Genomic DNA, 5,651 nt, shown 5'->3' on the forward strand with positions numbered 1-5,651 from the left:
ACGCACCAGATCAAAAAACTGGGCTACAGTGCAAGAATTTCCCAAGATGACTGCATCATCATCACCAAAAACTCGCCATAACAACACCAAGAAACAAAATGTTTAAGCCACACTGTTGGACTTGGGGATCTTTCCCGCTTTTTTTCTTTTTTTAAATGTTTGCCACACAGAGAGAGGGGGCTAGTAGGTGGGAGAGGACAGGCTCACACTCGTGAGCGGGACAGGAGAGGAAACTTCAGAGCGGAGCAGAGAAAGGGTGGGAGAGACAGGGTTTAGGTTGGGGCAACATGGAAAGCCATTTCTTAAAGTTCAGGCATGTTCTTGGTCAGCCTCGGGGTCTTCTTTACCCTCATCCTGTCGGGCACTTTCCTTGGGTTTGGCTTCATCTACAGCTTCTTTCTCTTCCTCGGCTTGGCTGCTTTCTGCAGTCTCCGTTGGAGGCTGGGCCGCCTTGGTGGCAGCATCCTCTGCAGCAGGAGTGGTGGCAGCAGCATCAGTGACAGCAGCAGGCACGTCGGCTTGTTTAGGCTCCTCCTTGGCAGGGCCCTCTTAAGACGGCCTTGGAGGACGGCGAGTTATCAGTGGTAGCTTTAGCGGCACTTTCTGTCTCCGCTGAACCGGCCTTCTCCTCTGAGGGAGCCACATCCCCTTCACCTTTCTTCTCCTCAGAAGGCGCATCTCCTGCCTTGCTGGGCTCGTCAGCCTTGGGGCTGGTGGCTGGGGCTGCATCGGTAGCAGCAGGGCCGTCTCCCTCCTTTTCCACACCATCAGCAACAGGAGCATCATCTTTCTTCTCGTTTGCCTCGGCCTCGGCAGCTGGTGCATCGCCCTTCTTCTCGCCTTTGAGCTTTTTCCTTGTTATGTGTCCACGGAAGCTAGCCTGAATTTTGGTCGCAGCCTTATGAGCCTTATCTTCCGGTTTGACACCATCTTGCTCAATCTTTTGGTCCTCATCATTCTTTTCAACCTGTTTGGTTCTTCTCATACAGCACAGCATGGTGGTATCTTCCCCGGCCTTCTTCCTGCCTCCTCTCCTTTCCTCCTCTCTTCCTGATTAAGCTTTCTAAATGCATTTTAGAAATCTATATCAGGAGCAATTCCACTTGCAGGATTGGACCCTGGCAAACAAATATGGGCACATCCATGGATAGACATGCCCAAGGAAGTTTTTCCATATATTCTTACTGCAGTATTGTTTGTAGAAGTAGAAAAATGAAAACTTACATGTCCACAATTGACTAAATAAGGTTCACGTATACCCTTACTACCACACACTATGCAGTCAAAAGAAAATATTCTGAGACCTTTGTCATGCATTCAAGTTCTGAATCATATCATGGAATACCTGACTCCTTAAAAGTAACTGTTGAGAACTGCCATGGATTTAAAATTATTAAAGATGATGGTTAACCCACACAGTTCAGGCACGCCTTCATTTTACATTAGCACACTTAGTATCAAATCTTTATGCTACATTTTATCATTATTTATTTTGGGGTTCACTCTTGTCTTTTATTTTTTTATCCTGTTATGCATCTTCTTTATTTTTTATTGATATTTATTGAGCTCTACATTTTTCTCTGCTCCCCTCCCCTCTTCAACCCTCCCCCAAGGTCCCCATGCTCCCAATTTACTCAGAAGATCTTGTCTTTTTATACTTTCTACTTCCCATGTAGATTAGCTCTATGTAAGCCTCTCTTAGTGTCCGTATGTTTTCTAAATTCTCTGGGATTGTGGTTTGTAGGCTGGCTTTCTTTGCTTTATGTTTAAAAACCACCTATGAGTGAGTACATGTGATAACTGTCTTTCTGTGTCTGAGTTACCTCACTCAAAATAATGTTTTCTAGCTCCGTTTATGGGAGGATTTTTGATACCCAGTTGCCATGTGATAGAGTAGTGATTCCAGTTATGACTGGGGTGTTGTAATCTTTCCACAAGCTCCAGGTATAGATTCCATATTTGATGTTATATAACTTAGTAGACTATGAACTTTTGAGGGGGTATTATAGAGATAAGTAAGACAGATTCCAAAAAGGCTGTGAAAACACTATGCTGGAAAAGAATTCCTTGCTTGCTGTTCCTAAATAAGAGCTGAACAAATTCTATAAAACATATTTTTAAACTTTTACTGAAAGCAATGAATATATTTATCATTTAACTCTATCTAGTGATCGGGTCAGCATGTATTTGAAATGTATTCAGACCTGTGAATCTATGTATCCTCTCAGAACTTCACATAAGGTTTTAGCCAGTTGGTTAACACGGATGTACATATACTCACAGTTAAGTCTTAATCATATATAAATATGGAAAGAAATGCCTGAGTCATAACTGTGCTCTGAAGACTAGGAGTATGTGCTGGAAGCAAGAGCTTCTCCAAAGGTCTATAGGCTTTCTTGGCTTTGATGACAAAGTGCAGAATAGTCTACAAACATAAACCTGCCAATGTTTGAAATGTTCCATCAAACAGATAGAAAAAATATTGCAAATACTACAAATGTTTATGTCAGTATGTAGAAAAATATATAATCACCTTCTCCCTCTTGCCTGTAGTTGCAGGGCCTACCAACCCTGCTCTCTGGAATGATGAACTCTCGTTTGCATTGGGTATGAAATAGAAAATGAAGAAATATCTAGTGAGTGGGATTAGTGCCATTGCAGACTTTTTTATTCCAATCCCTGTTCCATGTGTTTAGTATGCTAGACACATCATGGACTTAAAATAACAAAGAACTTTCATAAATGTTAACTATAAAAAGTTCATATTTCTAGCTTTTTAACTGATATTTGGTGAAGCCAAACCTGAAAGGCTAGGTAGAGATGAATAAGTGTTACTGGAAGCGGGAGAAATCCTGGGAGTGAAATCCATGTCCATGGAGGACCTTTGACCCGGCAGGAAAGGGTCAAAATGGCTTTAACTCCTTTCCTTATCCTTCACTTTATATGACCAGGTCAAGTGCAGCCCATGTAAGTGGATCAGTTCATCCACTGGTCCATCTATAGCCAAAGAAAGCCCTCCATTTAATTCTAATTTCTCTATAACTATTTCTGTTTTTGTGCTTATCTTCTCTCTGTTCAGGTCAAAACAACATTAGTGGTTTTTAAGATGTCAAATGGATATTTTTTTCTGTCCCTCATTCTATATGCAAAACACAGAAAATGAGAAACAAGAAACCGTTCATGTTCTTAGGAAGAACAGAGTTTAAAAATCTGTGTCAAGATGCAGTTAAATTCAGTAATAGTTAATGTGCCAAATTTCGAATGGAAATTTGGTCCTGCGCATTTTAAATTGTGTAGCAGCTATTGAGTCTAAAACAGACATATCCCAATGTGCATGATAGAGAGAAGTAAAGCTCACTTACATAAATTGTTACAGATTACCGTGCAAACACTGCTCTCAGAGGAATTGTTAAGATCATCTAACTCAGCCCACTCATTTTTCAAATGAGAAAACTAAAAGAAATGAAGAATCTACTTAAAATTTGGTTGGTTTTTCTTCTAAGCTAGAACCATGGATATGGTAACAAAGGCTGTTATAATGCTGACGTAGAGTTAGCCTGGTTGGTGACAGCCACAAATCTGACTGCTCTATGTGCCCCACAAAACCATGGCCCTGAAACCTTCTCTGGTTCTTGCATCTTACAGCATCAAGTCACTAGGCAGTCAATGCCCGATGTGAAAAGAACTTCAAGACCCAGGCTCCTATGCCGAGAAATGTGCCCCATGGGTCTCAGTGTTGTCTACAAGATTGAAAACTCTTAGTTTAGTGGTATAGAGCCTGTTGCCATCGGTGTTGAAAGTTCGAATTTCTAGCTCTAAAGCCCATTGTTGACTGGTCCAGCATCCATCATCCATCCCCATACTTTTTTTATACCTATAGATAAAGATTCTGGTACTCTCCCTCTCAAGCAATTGACTGCCTGTACTTTCTGGTGTTGCTAGGTGCTTCAGTGAAACTTAAATCAATTATTCTCACCCATAAGATAAAGCTTTAGTAGACTTTGGGTCCTCCATGCTCCTACACCAAGATTCTAGCCACAGTTACCACAGAGCAGGCATGTAAGAGACCAGTGGACTGTCTGAGAGGCCAGTGCTCTGTAGCTCCCCTACCACTTCCCCATAGTGAAACTTGTAGCCCCCTTGCTGACCGCAAAGGAGCCAGTCTTACATTTTACAATATTCACTGTAAAAACAAAAGCAAAAAACAAAAACAAACAAAGAAAAACCCTAATCTACTCAACTCAAAACAGACTAGAAACTCTGGGCCCTTCTTGGCATGGCTAAAGCTGCAGATAAATCCATCCCAAAGTCCTCCTGTATCTGTGCATCCCAAGTACCCGGAATTGAAAATTGCTAAGGAACATTTGTTTTAACTTTTATCCAAAACCTCCAGGGACCTAATTTATACTAGCTCTTCAGCAGTTCCGACAGTACTGCCTACAGTTAGTTGTACCTCGGAGAACAAGTTTTCAAAATGCGTGCATAACAGCACAAACGCAAAGAAAAGGTAATAGCCATGGTACTGGGAAGTAATTATTCAGTAAACGAAGTTCGAGATTGGGATCAGGTAACAGAGGATTGATGGTGCACTCAAAACATAATTTTCATTTTTTTAAATTTCTACCCAGTCCATTAAGGATGTGTTCAGTAGGGCAATGTTCTTATGCAGATCCACTGACTGGTGCTAGTTATCTGGGAAGAGCTTTGAGCCAGAACACAGTGTCAGCTCAGAAATTACAGAGCAACTCTTGTGTATCAGCTGCTCAAGGAAAGGTAGAATATGATTCCAGTTGCCAGATTTAGTAACTAGAAGTGGGGCATATTTATATATGAATTTTCAATGAATATCAAATGAAGTTTTAGTATAAGCAGACCCCAAAGATTGCTTGGCAAATACTTACTGACAAAATGAATTTATTAGTATCTGAGATTCAAATTCATCTGAGTGCTACATTTTATCTAACAATCCTGTCTGAGGACAAGGAGGGAAGAGAGGGGGAGTTTACCATCCTTACAGTGCTGAGTGGCTTCACGTTCTTGGGAGCGAGCAAACAGCTAAGGTGGGCTCTTGGGATAACTACAGGCCTTTAAACATTGCACCAAATAAACCTCTCCGGCATCAACTCTCAAACCATGAGTGATGCTCCCCATTGTCCAAGGATGTTCACGCTTCTTTTTTAAAACTATCTTTTATTGAGGATTTAGACATCTCACATCATGTACCCTAATTGTCCTTACCTAGGATGGTCAAATTCCTAGTGACCAGCCTCAAAAGCGAGGATAAGTCTTTCTCCACCTTCTTCTATGTTAGAAGTCATCAGCTGAGCAGAGTCTTGTGGTGGCTGGAGCAGGGAGGTACTAGCTCTCCAGCATCCATGCCAACACGAAGGCACCCCAACCCTGTGTATGTTCACACTTCTTTAGCTGCCAGCTTTCCAGACCAGAAGCTCTATCTTATTCACCACCTCCTACATTGCACACTTTGCTCCTGGGAATAAACAGGCTGGCCTTCCTCACCACCACACAGCAGCGAAGCCCAGTCTTGGTTTAAAATGCAAGTAAGATAGTTTCCTCATTGAAATTTTTGAAGTCATCTGTGCCCAGTATACCTTGCTCACTCGGAGCACCCTGAAGCACCTGCGTGCTGAGCT

The 5,651-nt window shown here is 41.9% G+C and overlaps 1 pseudogene; it reads right to left on the reverse strand.

Annotated features, from left to right (window-relative positions):
• LOC101985195 lies at positions 1 to 1,050 on the reverse strand (annotated as a pseudogene).
• Positions 1,051 to 5,651: the final 4,601 nt, after the last annotated feature.

The sequence above is a fragment of the Microtus ochrogaster genome, chromosome 2, assembly GCF_000317375.1.
Source record: "Microtus ochrogaster isolate Prairie Vole_2 chromosome 2, MicOch1.0, whole genome shotgun sequence".
Taxonomy (NCBI): Eukaryota; Metazoa; Chordata; class Mammalia; order Rodentia; family Cricetidae; genus Microtus; species Microtus ochrogaster.